The sequence below is a fragment of the Zalophus californianus genome, chromosome 4, assembly GCF_009762305.2.
Source record: "Zalophus californianus isolate mZalCal1 chromosome 4, mZalCal1.pri.v2, whole genome shotgun sequence".
Lineage (NCBI taxonomy): Eukaryota > Metazoa > Chordata > Mammalia > Carnivora > Otariidae > Zalophus > Zalophus californianus.
This window is the reverse complement of record NC_045598.1, coordinates 27,854,157-27,871,636: the sequence shown is the minus strand read 5'-3', so window position 1 is coordinate 27,871,636 and position 17,480 is coordinate 27,854,157. Positions and strand designations below refer to the sequence as shown.

At 45.5% G+C, this 17,480-nt stretch overlaps 1 protein-coding gene across 2 annotated transcripts in view; it reads right to left on the bottom strand.

The window, feature by feature from the left end:
* Nucleotides 1-10,966, bottom strand: part of THRAP3 (thyroid hormone receptor associated protein 3) — a 74,418-nt gene extending 63,452 nt beyond the window's left edge. Inside the window, exon 1 of one of the 2 annotated variants that reach the window (XM_035726967.1) lies at nucleotides 10,854-10,966. The gene's annotated coding sequence lies outside the window, so the exon portion shown is untranslated. Of the gene's footprint in view, nucleotides 1-9,882; nucleotides 10,601-10,853 lie in introns of those variants that run through there. The other variant, XM_035726968.1, reaches the window with a different exon arrangement.
* Nucleotides 10,967-17,480: the final 6,514 nt, after the last annotated feature.

The window sequence follows — 17,480 nt, the reverse complement described above, 5'->3', positions numbered from 1 at the left end:
TCAGGTCATGGTCCCAGGGTCCTGGGATTGAGCCCCACATCAGGCTCCCTGCTCCACGGGAAGACTGCTTCTCCCTCTCCCACTCCCCCTGCTTGTGTCCCCTCTCTTGCTGTGTCTCTGTCAAATAGACAAATACAATATTTAAAAAAAAAAAAAGAGAGAGAAGTCTAGGAAAACCCGTATCTTAAAACACCAAAAAAAGAAATGGTTGGGAGAAGGGGAGAACAATCCTAGAAAATTCAACTGTGGTAGTAGAGTTTTATTTCGTAAATTAATCTCCTAAATATATGGGTACTACTTGTATTATTATTGTATTTTTGGATGTCTTTGTATGGCATGTTTTTTAAAGCATGAAAAAAAGGTTTACACGATGCTGAACGTTGTGGTTGTGCTGCCTTTAGGATTCCCTTTCCCAGTCTCCTAGGGAAAAAGATTCTCTAGGATAGAGACAGAAGAGGACTAGCATTCCCACGGACCTCACAAACTTCTTGGTCAACCACATTGAGATTTACTGAAATAGGATTTATAAAGCAATGCTCCTAGGGTCAAATCAAAGAAACAACTCTACACCAAAAGATAAGCACATGAAGGTATCTGTTGAATACAGGCAGAGTGGTAAAGAGCAAGAGCCTTGCAAACAAAAGACTGACCTGGGTTAGCATCCTGACTCCACTTCTGTGCAGGCTTGAGCAAGATGTATAATCTTAATAATATTTTCTCATATCTCAAAAGTAGATACACTAATCTTATAGTCTATCTTAAGAACTGAATGAACTGATGTGTGTAAACCACATAGCACACTGTATTCTAAAAGGGCATTTTGGGGGAAAAAAACCCAGAAAGTTGGAAGGGAGAGGCTCTTTCCCCAAGCAATGTGTTTACATAATCACCAAACAATAAATCAAATCCTTAAAGTTAATTCTGTTTCCAGAATCATCTTCAAAAAACTAACTTGATACACAAATATCTGTACGATGGAAAGCAGAGATCAGGCTAAATCCCTAGGATTTTGCCTAACTCCATATTAGATCCAGTTCAGGTGCTGACTGCTCAGTGAGAAAAAAAAAATTACATTACTATATAACATAACAAGAAACGTTAGTCAAGAAAAGGTTGTGGGTTTTTTTAATTTTGTTTTTTTTTAGTAATCTCCACACCCAATGTGGGGCTCAAACTTACAACCCCGAGATATAAGAGCTGCATGCTCCAACGACTGAACCAGCCAGGCGCCCCAAGAAGTTTTTGGTTTGTTTTTTAGAGAGAGAGAGAGCTTGTGCATGTGTGAGAGCACGCATGAGCAGGGGGGAGAGGCAGAGGGAGAGAGAGAGAACCCCAAGCAGGCTCCACGCTCAGCGCATGGGGAGCCCAACACAGGGGCTGGATCCCACGACTGCAAGATCATGACCTGAGCCGAAATCAGAAGTGGGACACTTAACTGACTGAACCACCCAAGCGCCCAAAAATGTAAATTTTCAACAGGAAAAGGTAATACTTTCAAAAGGAAACTAGATTACTCAAGAGTTACTACAGGAAAAGCTAAGTTTGGACACATAATTCTTTATGATAGGAGACAAGCATCAAAAAGTGTATCCAAGGGGCGCCCGGGTGGCTCAGTCAGTTGAGCATATGCCTTCAGCTCAGGTCATGATCCCAGGGTCCTGGGACTGAGTCCCGCGTTGGACTCCCTGCTCTCCTGCTTCTCCCTCTCCCTCTCCCTCTGCCTGCCGCTCCCCCTGCTTATCTCTGTCAAATGAATAAAATTAAAAAAAAAAAAAGTGTATCCAGGATTTATATATGAGTTTCTTATTCATTAAAGGGAATAAAGGAAGGAGAATGAATAATCTAGAAGACAAAGCCTGTATCCCTATAGCTTTGCTGTGATATTTAATACCCAACAAGGAAACTAAAGACCCTCTCCTCAGAAAGTACCCTCTATTTCTTGTTGGCAGGTCTCAGATTAGTTACCAGAGTAAGATGAACTGAGAAGGGCATGGTCAAGGGGGCGCCTGGGTGGCTCAGTCGGTTAAGCAACTGCCTTCGGCTCAGGTCATGATCCTGGAGTCCCGGGATTGAGTCCCATATCGGGCTCCCTGCTCAGCAGGGAGTCTGCTTCTCCCTCTGACCCTCTTCCCTCTCGTGCTCTCTCTCATTCTCTCTCTCTCTCAAATAAGTAAATAAAATCTTTAAAAAAAAAAAAGAAGGGCATGGTCAAAATTCTAGCTGGAATAACATACTGTACATAACGTTACAGTTTATGTATACTTTTGACTAGCACATAAAATCTTAATTTCCAAATAGCCACAGCAGTAACTCAGTTGACAACTTTGAAACCCAGTGTTATCTTTCACTTACATTCATGGTTCATGTATGCAAATACACAACTCATTAATAATCAGTGGGTATCAGGTTTTATCAGGAAGCTGGCACTTTGGATGAACCATATTAAAAATTTTTTCATTAGGGGCACCTGGGTGGCTCGGTTGGTTAAGTGACTGCCTTTGGCTCAGGTCATGATCCTGGAGTCCCGGGATCCAGTCCTGCATTGGGCTCCCTGCTCAGCTTCTCCCTCTGACCCTCCCCCTCATGTGCTCTCTCTTTCAAATAAATAAATCTTTAAAAAAAAATGTTTGTTTTTTTTCATTCAAAAAAACTTCAGGAGTGCCTGGGTGGCTCAGTTGGTTAAGCCTCTGACTCTTGATTTCAGCTCAGGTCATGATCTCAGGGTCACGAGATGAGTCCCACCTCAGGCTCCATGCTCAGTGGGGAGTCTACTGAAGATTCCTCTCTCTCCCCCTTCCCTCCATCCCTGCTCATGCGGCTCGCACTCTCTCGCTCAAATAAATCTTAAAAAAAAAAAAATGTCATTAAGCTTCCTTCTCTAAAACAAGAGATATTCAGGACACCTGGGTGGCTCAGTTTGCTGGGTGTCTGCCTTTAGCTCAGGCCAGGGTCCTGGGATCAAGCTGTGCATTGGGCTCTTGCTCAGCAGAGTGCCTGTTTCTCCCTCTGCCTGCCGCTCCCCCTGCTTGTGCTCTCTCTCTCTCTCTAACAAATAAAATCTTAAAAAAGGGCACCTGGCTGGCTGTCAGTAGAGCATCTGACCCTTGATCTTGCGGTCGTTAGTTTGAGGCCCACACTGGGTGGAGAGATTACTTTTTAAAGATTTTATTTTTGGGGCGCCTGGGTGGCTCACTCGGTTAAGCATCTGTTCGTTTCAGCTCGGGTCGTGATCTCAGGGTTATAAGATCAAGCCCCACATTGGGCTCTGTGCTCAGCACAGAGTCTGCTTGAGACTCTCTTCCTCTCCTCCTGTCCTCCCCCCCCCCAAATAAACAAACAAATCTTTAAAAAAATACTTAAGAAAAAAAAAGATTGTTTTATTTATTTTTAAAGATTTTTATTTATTTGACAGAGAGAGACACAGTGAGAGAGGGAACACAAGCAGGGGGAGTGGGAGAGGGAGAAGGAGGCCTCCCGCCGAGCAGGGAGCCCGATGCAGGGCTCAATCCCAGCACCCTGGGATCATGACCTGAGCCAAAGGCAGACGCTTAACGACTGAGCCACCCAGGCGCCCCAAAAAAGATTTTATTTTTGTCAGAGAGAGAGAACACAAGCAGGGGGAGCGGCAGGCAGAGGGAGAAGCAGGCTCCCCACTGAGCACAGGGCTTGATCCCAGGACCCTGGGATCATGACCTGAGCCGAAGGCAGACGCTTAACTGACTGAGCCACCTATGCGCCCCTCTCAAATAAATCATCTCAAAAAAAAAAATATGGGACGCCTAAGTGGCTCGGTCAGTTAAGCATCTACCTTCGGCTCAGGTCATGATCCCCGGGTCCTAGGATCAAGGCCCGTATCAGGTTTCTTGCTTGGCAGGGAGCCTGCTTCTCCCGCTGCCTGCCGTGCTGCCTGCCGCTCCCCCTGCTTGTGCCGTGAGTGCATGTGCACTCTCTCTCTGACAAATAAATTTTTAAAAATAAATGAAATACATACATTTCTCTAAAGAAAAATCTTTAAATAAATAAAAATGAAATGTTAAGCAGAACCCCTAAGTAAAAAATTATCACTGTAGAACTGCTCTGACTGAAATGGGAGTGGGCTGCTCAGAGTCCTGCCAGCTCAGTCTCTTCCCTCAACAGATCCCGAGGCACCCTCCTCACTCCAAATGGTATTTTAAAATCTCCTGTCCAATCCATACTTGGCTAAACTTAGTAAGAATTCAAGAAAAACATTTATCATCACAACCTACTTATAGTTATCTTAGTTTTACAGTATAAGTCTTTAGAGAATGGCTTTTGACAAATTTTCATAAATCAACTTCATGATTCACTTACAAAAGATGTACACATTGTAAGAACAGTTTGGTCAGTTTTGACAAAATATACTGTGAAACACTACTCCAACCAAAATATGGAATATTTCAGGGGAACCTGGGTGGCTCAGTCGATTAAGCATCCGACTCTTGATCTCACCTCAGGTCTTGATCTCAGGGTCGTTGAGTTTAAGCCCCGTGTTGAACTTTAAAATATATATATATGGAATATTTCTATCACTCCAGAAAGTACCTTCCTGCCCCTCTGCAATCTCCTCACATACCACCATACAAATCATTTTCAACTGGTAGCTTAACAGAATATGAGTAAATCAGGACTTAATAGCGGGAGCACTTCCAGAGACAGCCAACCATTCAGCATATCTCTTACCGTATTAATTCACCCTTTCTTTCAGTATTTACTAAGCCCCTTCTATGTGACAAAGAACATAGAAGGTGTGGGGACTCAGTAGTGATTCAAACAAATCCCTGCTTTACTCTATAAAGAGGTGAAGACGCAGTGGATTAAAATAATGTCCCACAGGGGCCCCTGGGTGGCTCAGTCAGTTGAGCTCCAACTCTTTGATTTCGGCTCGGGTCATGATCTCAGGGTCCTGCGTGAGGTTGAGCCCCACGTCGGGCTCCACATTCAGCACGGAGTCTGCTTGTCCCCCTCCCTCTGGGAGCACTCTCTCTCTCAAATAAATAAAATCTTAAAAAACAAAAAAAATAATGTCCCACAGTAATAATGTGCGGGGGGGGGGGGTTGATGAGAGGAATACCTATAGATAGGGTGTCAAGAAACGCGTTGTTCAAGGGATGCGTGCAGGTGGCTCAGTCGGTTGGGCGTCTCCTTCAGTTCAGGTCATGATCCCAGGGTCCTAGGATCAAGCCCCATGTTGGGCTCCCTGCTCAGCAGGGAGTCTGTTTCTCCCTCTCCCTCCACCCCTCCCTCCACTCATGCTCTCTTGCTCTCTCTCTCTCAAATAAAATCTTAAAAAAAAAGACTACACAAAGCATCACTTAATTATATCTGAAACAATAATTTATCTTAAAAAATTTACCCAATTTTTTCTAGTGGGCAACCCCACTCTGGCATCTGACCAACCTCCTCAATCTCCTCCATTTTTTTTAAATTTTTATTTATTTTTTTAAAGATTTTATTTATTTGCTTGACAGAGAGAGATAGTAGGAGCAGGAACACAAGCAGGGCAAGTGGGAAAGAGAGGAGGCTTCCCGCCGAGCAGGGAGCCCAACGCGGGGCTCGATTCCAGGACCCTGAGATCATGACCTGAGCTGAAGGCAGACACTTAACGACTGAGCCACCCAGGTGCCCCAATCTCCTCCATTTTTAAAGTTTTTTTTTCTGATAGCCCATAGTCTGATAGCCAAAGCTATTAGTCAAGACTACAGGACACATCCTTTAGACACACTGTGACCATCTTCTGGGAAGCCCTGATGTAATGGAGCCCTAGAGTGAAGAAATCTGGGTAACTTTAAGAAAGCAGTCTCACCTCTCTGATGTCCTCTAGCAATTCTTTATTTATCCTGCCCTTATTATCAAAATAGAAGGAAAAAACTGAGTTATTGGGGCACCTGGGTGGCTCAGGTGGTTCAGCATCTGCCTTCCATTCGGGTCATGATCCCATGGTCCTGGGATAGGGCCCCGCGTCGAACTCCTTGCTCAGCGGGAGTCTGCTTCTCCCTCCCCCTCTGCCTGCTGCTCTCTCTAGTTATCTACCTCTCTCTCAAATAAAATCTTTAAAAAAAATTTTGAGTTATTATTCCTCAAAAAAAAAAGGCATATTAAACACACACACACACAAAAACACAATTTTGATCTTTAGGCCTAAAGACAAGAGCAAAAAGTCTTCTAATTAAACATTCAGCAATTTCTCTTTGCTTGGCGTTCTATGTTCTGAAACAAGCCCAGCTCTGCAGTTAACGATATTCTAGATGCTAAAAAGCAAATCAGGCAGAACAAAAACGAGGACACTGCACCCATGCCAGCATGGACTGGGGTCAGGTCAATGCCTTTAAACTTTCTAAAAGCCCTTGGGTTTCTTGAGTTTGGAAACAAAATAATTCAATGTTTTGGACTTCTCTCCCTCATTGGCCTGCAAAAAATAAGGCAACAAGACATAAAACAATTTTTAATGGTGATAGAACATTAAGACAGAAAAAAGACTTAAGTGGAGGCATTAGAGACCTGTATCATAGATCTAGAACAGGGAGACCAAATTAAAGGGCCCACAAACAGACATGTAATATAAGGTGTAAAATAATATCAAGTGACACTTCACACCACGTCAGGGATACATGTCAGGCTGTAGCGAGGTCTCCAACTAGAGAAGACATGACCAACTACAAAAGATGGCTGCTATGAAGCAGAAACACAAGTCCATGGCTGCCAGAACTGATTTTTCAAAAGCAGCCTGAATCCAAATTTTTACATAAAATCTCCTTGTTTTTGTATGTTGACAACGAATTCAAATTTATAAGACTATGTGAGCCAATCAAAACACATCTGGAGATTGGATTCAGTCCATAAGCCTTCAGTTTCCAACCTCTGCCATAAAAACAAAAATACATGGTTTTTTCAGTGGTACAGCTCTAACTCTGGTGTACAAAGTACACCCCACACATCCAATAACACACCATCATGTAAAAATATACTCAAAAAATATGAATATACAGGGCACCTGGGTGGCTCAGTTGGTTAAGCGACTGCCTTCGGCTCAGGTCATGATCCTGGAGTCCTGGGATCGAGTCCCGCATCGGGCTCCCTGCTCAGCAGGGAGTCTGCTTCTCCCTCTGACCCTCTTCCCTCTCGTGCTCTCTACCTCTCGTTCTCTCTCTCAAATAAATAAAATCTTTAAAAAAAAAAATGAATATACATCTGAAACCCCTAACTGCTGAAGGAAAGCAAGAAAATGATCTTGCTCTTCATACCCTAAAGTGCTCCATTTGTACCACTTAAAATAGGAACTGTTTCTTCCAGTGAAAGAAAACATTAGGAAATGGATTTTTGGGGCGCCTGGGTGGCTCAGTCGTTATGCGTCTGCCTTCAGCTCAGGTCATGATCCCTGGGTGCTGGAACAGAGCCCCACATGGGGCTCCCTGCTCAGTGGGAAGCCTACTTCTCCCTCTTCCACTCCCCCTGCTTGTGTTCCCTCTCTCTGTCAAATAAATAAAATCTTAAAAAAAAGAGCGAGAAATGGATTTTCATGAAACTGAGCTCACTAATGTTCAGCTTCCTCAGTATGTGCATCAGCCCATAACTTGCAGACAAAAAGAAACTAAAAGATGAGGGGCGCCTGGGTGGCTCAGTCGGTTAAGCGGCTGCCTTCGGCTCAGGTCATGATCCCAGGGTCCTGGGACTGAGCCCCATGTCCGGCTCCCTGCTCAGCAGAGAGCCTGCTTCTCCCTCTCCCTCTGCCTGCCACTCTGCCTACTTGTGCTCTCTATCTCTCTGTCAAATAAATAAAATCTTAAAAAAAAAAAAAAAGAAACTAAAAGATGATCTATGGCACAGCATTTAACCTTGATCTTTAAAAAAGTTCCCATGAAAGACTAAGAAATGGGGTGCCTGGCTGGCTCAGTTCTCGGGGCAACTCTTGATTTTGGGGTTCTGAGTTTGAGCCCCACGTGGGGTGTAGAGATTACTTAAAAATAAAAAGGACGAAGGAAAGCAATCTTTTAGAAGGGTACCCATGACTCAACTCTCCTGATAAGCTCTGGGCAACTACTTTTTTATGGGTTATAAACCTGCATTCCAAGCTCTAGAGCAGCATTCTTAAATTTTGAGACGAATGAGTAAGATAGAAGGTATCAAACCTTTGAGAAAAAGCACTCCCTCACAAAAATTTTATAGTTCCTGGGCTCCCCACAGTCCATGGACCAAAGATTAAGAATGGCCTGCTCCAAAGAATATTAAACCTACATATCTCCAACCCCCTCCTGCTTCCCACCAATACATCTCCATTCCACCCTCCTACTTCAGGTAACTACCATGTCCAGCCTGGCCCAGTACAGCAGCCTCTTAAATGATATAATGATATCCCCCGCCCCCCACCTTCCATACCTCTGCAAAACTGATTTTAAAGTATCAACCGGAAGGCTTCAACGGCTTCCCCAAACAACCTTACCTGTCCATCTGTTCTGTAACCTCTCTCCTCACTGTGTCAGCTACTTCGGGCCTCTTTTCAGTGCTGAAAGCACACTAAATTCTCCCCAACTTCAAGTTTTGGCACTTGCCGTTCCCTCCACACGGAATCCTCCCTCCTACAAAACTGTCTCCTCACTCTCGCCCGAAAGAACTTCTCTGACCACCCTGAGGTCTCCCTTGTTAGTGTCTACTACAGTCCCTACTTGATATCTCTACATCACTTTTCTCAATTTGTCATTTATTGGCTTACCTGTTGTGCCTTCCCCTACTCTACTGGAAGTTCTCCAAAAGCGAGATCTCTGCTCTCACCACCCCCGTACTCCCACAGCCTAGCATAGGAGCCAGTAGATGGTACGTTCTCAGGCACTATTTGTTGAATCAATCAGCCAAATACTGAACTGACTCAATCTTAGATGTTTACAGAATGAGTACGTGAAGCAATCCATCAAAATCTAGTATTTGAGAGAACAGCGTTAACCACACTGCCTTCAATTCAGGATGTCATCGTGCCCAAGAGAAACAGACTAGCATCTTAAGATTCTTAGTGGTTGAGACCATCCAATCGAAATAATAGTCATAGGTCTTCGGCTCTCTCTCCGTCAGCCTCATCTCTCCCCACCTCGGCGCTAATCTCAGCAATATTCCAAGCTTCCTCCTCCTAATTTCTCAGGACAAAACAGGACACTCTCTTTGTAACCCATAATTTCACTAGCTAAACCAAATTCAAAAAGTGCCTGTACGCGGTGTTAATGGTAATGAAATATGCTAAAGAACTACTGTTGGCTACTATTAGTACTATCAGCCCCACCACTAAAATGGGACTTAAACATCTGCAGACTAAAAATGTCAGTCTCCAAAACCGGAGACCTGCCACTGGTGCCAAAAGGGTTAAAGAACAAAGCAAAAAGCCTGTATTAGACATAAAAGATTTTTAGTTAAACAACTTCTTCTGAAAACTTCAATTCACCTTTTACAAGATACAATCAAGCCTAAGTGGCTGCGGAATAATCTTGTTTTTGGTATTGCTAAAGTGTGTGCACTAGTTCACAAAACGTAATTCCCAGCAAAGAGCAAACTAAGCCCGATTTGCTCCACAAGTTGGTTCATGGCAGGAACCGTTGCTGACTCTTTAACAGGCTTCTACTTAATGATCACACACATCAAGCTGTCCAGATAACCGAACAGACAATATTTCCACAAACAAAAAAAGGGAGGGCCATCTGAAAAGAAGGAAAATGCTGGTGTGATACCTGCCTTTCCACTCTGAGCCCACCATCTGGAAATCCCATAAACGATGATGATAATGATGTAGTTTAATACATGTCAGGTAATGAGCTAAGCGGTTTTCAATTTAATCTCATTTAATCTTCACAATCACTCTATAAAGTAGCCATTGTTACTTACCGCTATTTTGCAGATAAGGAAACCGAGGTACCTGGAAGCGAAGCCCCTTGACTTAAAATCAAAAGCTAACGGAGCCAAAATTTGAACCCAGGCAAGCTGGCTGCAGGATCCATCTGTTATGCTGCCACCAGAAGCTTCACTGGCTCTCGCCCGCCAGGCTCTACCACACTCTGAGCCTTCTCCTTCAATCCAATTAACAACCTCCCCATATACACGCTACTACCCCTGATGGCTTCGAACTTCTGGGCACCAGCGCTACTCGCCAGCTTCTGCCGCCATGCTCCACCCCTAAAATTTACAAAGGCAATGAGAAAAGCTGATAAAAGTTGCTAAAGTGCTAAAGGAGGCAAAGAAAATTGCCTCCTACAAGCAGAACACACACCGATTACCACTGGAATGCAAGTCGGCCTCACCTCCAACCCAAGAGACTGAAATAAAAGTGGGCGCACAAATGTTCCCGGAGCAGATAAATTTGGACTATGCCTCCTCTGGCCGCAAGGCAGAAAAGAAGGACTAACATTTACTGAGTGCCAGCCACATGCGCCCTAGGAGAAGACAGAACCAGGCCAATGGAGCCGGGGGGGGAGGTGGTTAGCACTCAAAGAGTTCCGGGAAAAAGAGAAATCCAAATAATGGGGTTCCTACGACTAAAGAGAGAAATGGAAGAGGTGGAGGCCTCTTCCTCGAAGCTCGCAAGGAGGGGGAGAAAAGGGTAGGAGCTGCTCGAGAGAAAAGGCGGCCCAGAGCGTCGGGAGCTAGGCCTGAGCGAGGGGAAGCCCTGAAGGGCGGGGAAGGGGAGGAGCCGGAGAGAGCTGAGCCCGCTCAGAGGAGGCCTAGGGGTAGGCGCGGGGGAGCGGCTCAGCGCCCGGCCTGCCGGAGACCCTGACCCAGCCGCCGCGGAGGAAAGATAAAAGACAAAACGACTGGAGCTGGTGGAACTGCTCTCATCCCCATCAAAGGCCTTCACTCACCTGGGCCCACCGCAGCGATCGCAGCTGCAGCCTCGCAACGGCACAACCGGCCCGAACCTCGCCCCCGCCCGACAGCGCGCCCCGCGTCCCCGCTCTCGGACGGCGGCAGCGGCGGCGTCGCCCCGCTGACTCCTGGGAAATGTAGTGCTAGCCCCGTCTCTCTTTGCCAACTTGATGGTCGGCTGAACTACGTTTCCCACAAGGCAAGGCGAGCGTTGGGCCCGCCGCTTCGCGTCACGCGCCGGATTGTCGGCAGTCACGTGGGTTGCTCCGTTCCATCCCCTCCCCCCGCCTGGGTGGCCTGGGGAAGAAGGAGGGAGGTGGACGGAAGGGGCGGGGGCGTTGCTGACGCCACTACCCCCACCATTTTGGAACCAGCCTGAAGGGAGGGCCTGAGCCCCACCCACTGGCGGCCTTCCTCCGTTGTCGCAAAATCTGTGAGCTGGGAATCGGGGCTCCTGGCTTTCAGTCTCTGCCCTGCCACCTCTCGCTTTGTGACCTTGAGCAAAACGTCTCCCCTCTGTGAGTCTCGGTTTCCTCCCCTATGGTATGACACTCGTAATTTCTATCCCGTAGAGTTGTTGCGAGAGTCCGACAAAGTAAAGCACATGAAAGCGGCTTGTACTCTGAAAGCGCAACTCAAAATGGAGTTGTTTTTATTGTGATAGCGTGACCTCTTTCGGAGACCCAGGAGCCCGATGGGTCAAGCTCTGACCCACCTCATCTCCCGCCACCGCCTCCTCCCCCGCCCATGACCATGGGAGCACAGAAAGAGATTTTCTGAAAGTGTAGTCCTGTGAAGCTTGTTAAAATGGATGCCACTCACCTATTAAGCCAGAAGTTTCCCGGGAAGTATAGGCTTGGAATCTGCATTATAAACAATTCCCCAGTGATTCTCGTGCAACTACAAGTTCGAGGACCACTGCATTCATCAGGGTTTTGCACAAGCTAGTTTCCGCTGGAATTACTGCCCTAATGAACTCCAACCTTTAAGACTGAGCTCAAATGTCACCTCTTCTATGAAGCCTTCCAAGTTTACTAGCTCCCCCCATGTCTACTCCCACCGTACCTTTGCACCCTATTCTGTAATTTTCAGAACCTCTGTTTGTCTTCCCCACCAGACTGCGAGCTCTTTGAGAACAGAGATAGGTTTGGGTGGATTTCTGCATCCCCAGGGCAAAGTAAAAGTAAATACGAATAAATATTGAAGAAATCTGCTCTTCCTGCAAGAAAAGCTCAGCAGGCTCAACTCAAGTCTCAGATCATGCCACAGCCCTCACCCTTACTGAACTCGTGGCATTCCTTCCAGGCTACTTACTCTTTCTTCCTTCTTTGAGCACTTCCCTGCATGCCCTGCCGTGCTTCTTGTAAGGTTCTGAATCAATTTAATTTTCTTTCTTCCTTTCTTCCTTTCTTTTTTTTTCTTTCTTTCTTTCTTCCTTCCTTCCTTCCTTTCTTTCTTTTTCTTTCTTTCCTTTCTTTCCTTTCTTTCTTTCTTTCTTTTAGTAGGCTCCACAACCTGGGGCTTGAACTCATGACCCTGAGATCAAGACCTGAGCTGAGATCAAGAGTGTGAGGCTTAACCAACTGATCCACGCAGGTGCCCCTCAACCTAATTTTTAATTCACAGCTTTTCTGAGGGCTATATGCCATGCCCAGTGCAAAATACTTGGAACACAATAGTAAACTAGAGGGATACAAAAATAGTCACTCCTCCTGGTTTCTGAAATACTCTATGCTGGATCTCTTACCTCTCTCCCATCCACCTCCACCCCTTGTTTGGCCCAAAACCTACCCCACAGTTCCAGCTTCCTCCCTCTCTTTTCATTCAGTCTTTCTCCCTGAGTGACCTCTCTCCCTGAGTGACCTCGCTTCTTGAGCGACCTGGCATACTCAGGTAGTTTCTCCATCTCTTCTGTGCATTTTACTCCGTTAATAACATCTTGACATCAACTCAGATTGTTCCAGATGGTTAGGAGTTCCCGTACCCTGATTTTCCACTGGTATCTCAACCTAATCCTGCTGAAATCTGAACTCTTTTTCTCTCCGTATTAGGTAATACAACATTACCTAATTGCATAGTTAATTGTTGATATGTCTGTATTCTCCACTAAGCTTTAGGCTCCTCTCAAGAAAATCTTATCACGAGACTTTAATGGCTCTGACAGATGTATGCCTCAGTGAGACAGATTGACCCTTTTACTAGCTACACTAGAGAGCAGGACTCCGTAGGACTGTGCTTTTCTGAAGTAAAGATGATCTGGTTCTCAAGTTTATGTGCATAATACTTTCTTGGTGCTAGCTTTGATAAGGCAAATATTTTGAATTGTTGGCCCCAATAATGATTGTGCTACTTCATAATCTTTATTAGATTATGAATGTAATCCCAAAAAGTGTTAGAAATATTTCCAAGCAGTTCTTGGTCTTTATTCTGCATTTCTGGGCATTTGTAATATGGTATTCTACTGATTTATGTATATTTTTTTAATTAAAGTTTGTGTTTAGATATGGAGGGGAAAGAAGTTTGGAAGTATATTCTAATAAAATATTAAGACTTTTAAATATCAAAAAAAAGAAAAGAAAAGAAAATCTTATCACAGGCACCTGGGTGGCTCAGTCATTAAGCATCTTGCCTTTGGCTCAGGTCATGATCCCAGGGTCCTGGGATGGAGTCCCACATCGGGCTGCCTGCTCAGCGGGAAGCGTTCTTCTCCCTCTCCCACTCCCCCGCTTGTGTTCCTGCTCTTGCTTTCTCTCTCTCTGTCGAATAAATGAATGAAATCTTAAAAAAAAAAAAAGAAAGAAAGAAAGAAAATCTTATCACTATGTTCATTTATTGAGCGTTTACTATGGGCCGGGCCTTGTGCTAGAAGCTCCGGAGGAAAATGGTAAGCAAAACAAATGTGGTCTGTGCCTTCACAGAGCTTACCTCTAACTGGAGAGACAACATTAAGAAATTTATTGCTGGGGGCACCTGGGTGGCTCAGATGGTTAAGCGTCTGCCTTCGGCTCAGGTCATGATCCCGGGGTCCTGGGATCAAGTCCCACATCGGGCTCCCTGCTCAGTGGGAAGCCTGCTTCTCCCTCTGCCTCTCTCTCTCTCTCTCTCTGTCTCTCAGGAATAAATAAATTTAAAAAATCTTAAAAAAAAAAAAAGAAATTTATTGCTGGGGTGACTTGCTGGCTCAGTTGAAAGAGCATGTGACCCCTGGGCTCAAGGTTGTGAGTTCAAGTCCCATGTTGGACATAAAGATTCTTAATTTAAAAAAAAATTTTAAGGAAGCCTGGGTGGCTCAGTAGGTTAAGCATCCGCCTTTGGTTCAGGTCATGATCTCAGGGTCCTGGGATAGAGTCCCAAGTTGGACTCCCTGCTCAGTGGGGAGTCTGCTTCTCCCTCTCCCTTTGCCCCACCCCCACCCCACCCCCACTGTGTGCCCTTTCTCTGTCTCTGTCTCAAATAAAAATGAAATCTTATTAAAAATTTTTACGTCTAGGGCTCCTGGGTGGCTCAGTTGGTTAGGCGACTGCTTTCAGCTCGGATCATGATCCTGGAGTCCCAGGATCGAGTCCCGCATCGGGCTCCCTCCTTGGCAGGGAGTCTGCTTCTCCCTCTGACCCTCTTCCCTCTCGTACTTTCTATCTCTCATTCTCTTTCTCTCAAATAAATAAATAAATAAGTCTTTAAAAAATTTTTTTTTATGTCTAGGGCGCCTGGGTGGCTCAGTTGGTTAAGCAACTGCCTACGGCTCAGGTCATGATCCTGGAGTTCCGGGACTGAGTCCCACATCGCACTCCCTGCTCAGCGGGGAGTCTGCTTCTCCCTCTGACCCTCCCCCCTCTCATGCTCTCTCTCTCTCTCCTTCTCTCTCTCAAATAAATAAAGAAAATCTTTAAAAAAAAAAATTTTACGTCTAGGGGCACCTGGGTGGCTCAGGCATTGAGCGTCCGCCTTTGGCTCAGGTCATGATCCCAGGGTCCTGGGATCGAGCACCGCATCCGGCTCCCTGCTCAGTGGGAAGCCCGCTTCTCCCTCTCCAACTCCCCATGCTTGTGTTCCCTCTCCTGCTGTGTCTCTGTCAAATAAATAAAATCTTTAAAAATTTTTAAGTCTATTGCAAAAAAATAATAACTCTATTACATGCATGATTAATTACTAGTGTGGTAGGGCGCCTGGATGGCTCAGTCGTTGGGCGTCTGCCTTCGGCTCGGGTCATGATCCCGGGGTCCTGGGATCGAGTCCCACATCGGGCTCCCTGCTCCGTGGGAAGCCTGCTTCTCCCTCTTCCACTCCCCCTGCTTGTGTTCCTGCTCTCGCTGTGTCTCTCTCTGTCAAATAAATAAATAAAATCTTTAAAAAAAAAAAATTACCAGTGTGGTAAGTGCAACACAGAAAAGTATGTGTTACATGCTATGATAACATAGAACAGGGGTTGGTAAACTATAGCCTACAAGCCAATCCTGGCCCTCCTCCTGGTTTTGTATGGCCAGAAGCTAGAAACTGTTTTTATATTTTTATTTTTATGTATTTATTTATTTTTAAAGACAGAGAGAGAGGCAGAGGGAGAAGCAGGCTCCCAAGGAGCAGGGAGCCCGACACGGGACTCGATCCCAGGACCCTGGGACCATGACCTGAGCTGAAGGCAGACGCTCAACCATCTGAGCCACCAAGGCGCCCTGTTTTTATATTTTTAAATGGTTGAAAAAAATCAAAAGAAGATTAATATTTCATGACATGAAAAGTATACATGAAATTCAAAGTTCAGCATCCATAAATTCATCTATGGTTGCTATGACACACAATTGAGCTGTGGGATGGGCACCTGGGTGGTTCAGTCAGTTAAGAGTCCACTCTTTTTTTTTTTTTTAAAGGATTTTTTATTTATTGATTCATGAGAGACAGAGAGAGAGAGAGAGAGAGAGAGAGAGCAGAGGGAGAAGCAGGCTCCCAAGGAGCAGGGAGCCCGATGCGGGACTCGATCCCAGGACCCTGGGATCATAACCTGAGCCAAAGGCAGGCGCTTAACCATCTGAGCCACCCAGGCGCCCTAAGAGTCCACTCTTGGTTTCTGCTCAGGTCATGATCTCTGAAGGTTGTGGGATAGAGCCCCCGCCCCCTCTGTGGGCTTAGCACTCAGCTAGGAGTCTGCTTCTCTCCCTCTCCTTCTGTCCCTCCCCTGGCTCATGCACATGTGCATGCCTGTGTGTGTGCGCACTCTCCCTCTTTCCCTCTCTAGAATAAATAAGTGAGGTGCATAGGTGGCTCAGTCGGTTGAGCATCTGACTTCCACTCAGGTTGTGATCTTGGGGTCCTGGGATAGAGCCCTGCATTGGGCTCCCTGCTCAGCGGGGAGTCTACTCATCCCTCTGCCTCTCCCCACCCCACTCATGCACTAGCTCAGACTCTCTCTCTCAAATAAGTAAAATTGAATAAATAAATAAATAAATAAATAATCTAAAAAAAAAAAAAAAAGATTTGAGTAGCTGTGCATTCTGTGACCTGCAAAGCCTAAAATATTTACTATCTGCCCTTTAAAGAAAAAGTTTGCTGACTCTTACCATGGAATCTAAAGATTCTGACCTAGGCTAGGAAGTCAAAGGAGGCTTCACTGAGGAAGTGACCCATAAACTTGTTGTCAACCAGGCCAAGAACTAGCGAAATATATTGCAGGCAGAAGCAACAACACATGGGAAAGCCCTGTGACCTGAAGGAACTTGGCAATCCTAAATAATGTTAAGCCTGCTAGTGACTCTTTAGTTCCTAAAGCACAATGAGCCTGGTGAGGTCCTAACCAGCCAGATCCTGCTGGGTCTGACAGTCCAGGTTGAGGTTACTGGATTTTACTCTGAGAGCAATGGGAAGCCATTGAAAGATTTATAAGCAGGGGAGGAATTCAGATTTCCTTTTGTAAAGGATTATTCTGGCACAGTGTGAGAATGGATTAGGGCAAACCCGAATGAAAGTAGAGAGACCAATTAGGAAGTTATACTGTAGTTCAAATGAGTAGACACAATATCTTGATCCAATGTGTTTTCAGTGGGGATGAAGAAAAAGGAAGCAGATTCAAAAGATGCTCAAAAGATATTTAGGAGATCAAATCTACTGATCTTGATGACTGACTGGATGAGAGAGGGAGGGAGGAGTCAAGCCTCCGCTTCCAGCTTGAGCAGCTGTGTGGATGGAAGTGCTATTAGTGCCTCCCTCCCACTCGGCTTGTACAAGTCTGCCCACACGCATCACAATGTATTGGAATCCATTACATGCCTGTGTCTCCTGCAGAGAGCCATCTCCTGGAAGGCAACCATGCGCTTGTTCTTTTTTTTTTTTTTTAAGATTTTATTTATTTGAGAGACAGAGAACACGAGAGTGAAGAGGGTCAGAGGGAGAAGCAGACTCCCTACTGAGCAGGGAGCCTGATGCGGGACTCGATCCCGGGACTCCAGGATCATGGCCTGAGCCGAAGGCAGTCGCTTAACCAACTGAGCCACCCAGGCTCCCCATGCGCTTGTTCTTTGTCCTCCTAGAGCCCGGCAGCTGTCTAGGCAAAGAACTGGCAGCAGTAAGTATGTGTGGACTTTTTGTTTTTTAAAGATTTTCTTTATTTATAGGGCGCCTGGGTGGTTCAATTG